Here is a 2,516-nt window from a genome sequence, read left to right on the forward strand (position 1 = left end):
ATCTGGTGATTGATTCTGGCTGTTGGCTGACAGCCCACTGGAAAGTGTCAGCCAAAACACCATCCTGTGACTGTGGCTTCTTCATGTGGCCTGGACTTCCTCCCAACATGATGGCTGGCATCTTCTGAGAAAGGAAGCTGCCCCGTTTCTGTGACTGAGCCTTAAGGGTCACATAGGAGGACCAGGGATTTAGCTCAGTGATGCCACTGCCTGCCTCACAAGTGCAAGGACCCAAGTTTGATCCCTGGTACAAAAAAAAAAAAGAGAGAAAGAGAGAGAGAGTCACATAGGATCATTTTCATCACTTTCTTTTCATTAAAGTTAAGTCCCTAAATTCAGTCAACATTCAAGGCAAAGGGAATCAGACTGGGGTTTTGTTTTTGTTTTTAAGGAGGGATAAATCACTTGCAAGCATAATTTTGCACGTGGTTAACGAACACAAGAGACAAAGAATAGGGTAAAAAACATGTGTCTGAAAAAGGAAGATTGTACAAGTTTGAGCTCTGCCATTTCTCAGCTGTGTGAGCCTGGGGAAATTACTCTTTGAGACTTAGTTTTCCCACTTATACAATAAGAAGGTGGCAGTTGTTTATTTCTAGTGATGTCCACATACTTGGGGTCTTCTTGCCTCAGGAAGCTTAAGAAGGGTCCTGGGACCTGTGAGTCCTTCTCCATTACTGAGCGGCTTTGGTTTCCTGACCCTAGAGGCAGTCAGAGGTAGCTAGCTACAGGAGCTCAGGAGACCCAGAAAGTCTGATACAAGAAGATCATTAAAGAACAGATGGAAGACCAGAGAGCCGGGGATTTTTTTAAAGCAATGGTGGCAAAACTATGGGGCAAAAGTTTCTTGTTTTTCTTGTAGGACAAAAGATGTTAATATATGAGTTGATTTTCCTAAACTAAAACCTCAGTTTTCAGGTTTTATGCAGTGCTGGCACTTCTTGATAAATCAGTGGATTTTGGATCTCTAAAAGGTTCACCATCACTATTCGGAGGTCTTCTCTGTCCCACCCTGGTGTGGAAACCTCAGCATGTCAGATGCAGGAAGTGTAGACCAAATAAATATGAGTCTGCCCTCTGGAGGCCTGTGTATTAGTTGGCTTTCCACTATTGTAAGTAAATATCCAAGACAACCAACATAAAAAGAAAAGGGTTGTTTTGGCTAGGTTCTATTTCAAGACAGGCAATGAATGACCTTGCGCCCCTGATTAGGGCAGCACATCATGACAAACACCTTACATCACCAGCCAGGAAGCACAGAATAGAAGGGAGAGTCCTGGGCCCCCAACTCCCCTTCAGATCCTCAAATCTCCAATGAGACTGTCCCCAGTGACCTGAGGATCTCTCACAAGGTCCCATTTCCCAAAGGTTCCACCATGTCCCAGTAACACCACCCTGGAGAGTAAGATTTCCACACAAGTCTTGGCCTTTGGGAGACCCTCAATATCCAATCCATCACACCCAGGAACCCGCATGTTTCCCAGGAGACTATTACAGCAACTATTGGAAGGGCGGAGGAAAGGTCTTAAAGCGCACAATCAGCTCTGAATTTTAGCATAGCTCTTCGCTGTGCTCCATGTTCCAAGGGTTACAGCTCCATAGAATGGGGGGAGGGGGGTGTGCTGAGTCCTCGAAGTCCAGGAGTCACACAAAACAACCAGCTGTACTTTCACCTTATTCTGTGGCTGGCTGAGTCACCCTAATCATAGCGTCCCACTCCCAGACCCTTGGGAGCAGCATCCCTCCCTTCCTCCTCTGGCAGAATCGGTGGGGACCCGGTGTCCAAAGCCCAGTTCAGGCTGGAGGACTAGGAACCACCAGTGAAGGGAACTGGGCAAAGTAGGATGTCTCTTAACCCTCTTGTTTCCAGAGGTAATTCCCAACCCCCAGATACCCTCCCTCAAGGAACGGGCGCTCTAGGAGCGACTCTGCTTTCGTCCAATGTGATCGCCTCAGTTGACAGATGGGGAAACTGAGATCTATGGAGGGTGTGGAACTCCTAGAGCGAAGCACACCCTGAGCCCAGCCTAGAACTCGGGTCTTCTTGTCCAGTGCTCTGACTTCTACACAAGGAGGGCTTCCCACCCCCGGTTAGGAAAACTCCTTCCGCTCCTGGAATCTCCCTGGAGTTTGCGCTCTGTTTGGCACACTGTAACTTCCTCCGCAGCTTCGCACAGACTTCGCTGAGCCCTGAGAGAGAGGTGAGAACGAAGCAGATGCCCACTACATCCCTAGGCAACTTGGGAGAGAGGGACTGCTGCGGGAGGAGGACCGGGCGGGAAGGCGCTGGCCCTTTAAGGGGGGGACGGGGCGCATGCGCGACGAGGACCGCTGTAGAGCCTGGTGGGCGGTGGCGGCTAGCAGGGGACTGGAAGAGGCCGTACAAGGACTGCCTAGACACCCGGCTGAGAAGGTGCAGGGTTTCCCTTTGTGAGCAGCCTTCTGGTGCTCTGGGGTTAGGTTGGCAGCGCAGCCATGCCCAGGTTGCTTGGTTCGCTCGTTCTTCCCTGCATCGC

Source organism: Fukomys damarensis, unplaced genomic scaffold (genome assembly GCF_012274545.1).
Source record: "Fukomys damarensis isolate Sample0158 unplaced genomic scaffold, DMR_v1.0_HiC HiC_scaffold_21, whole genome shotgun sequence".
NCBI classification, from domain to species: domain Eukaryota; kingdom Metazoa; phylum Chordata; class Mammalia; order Rodentia; family Bathyergidae; genus Fukomys; species Fukomys damarensis.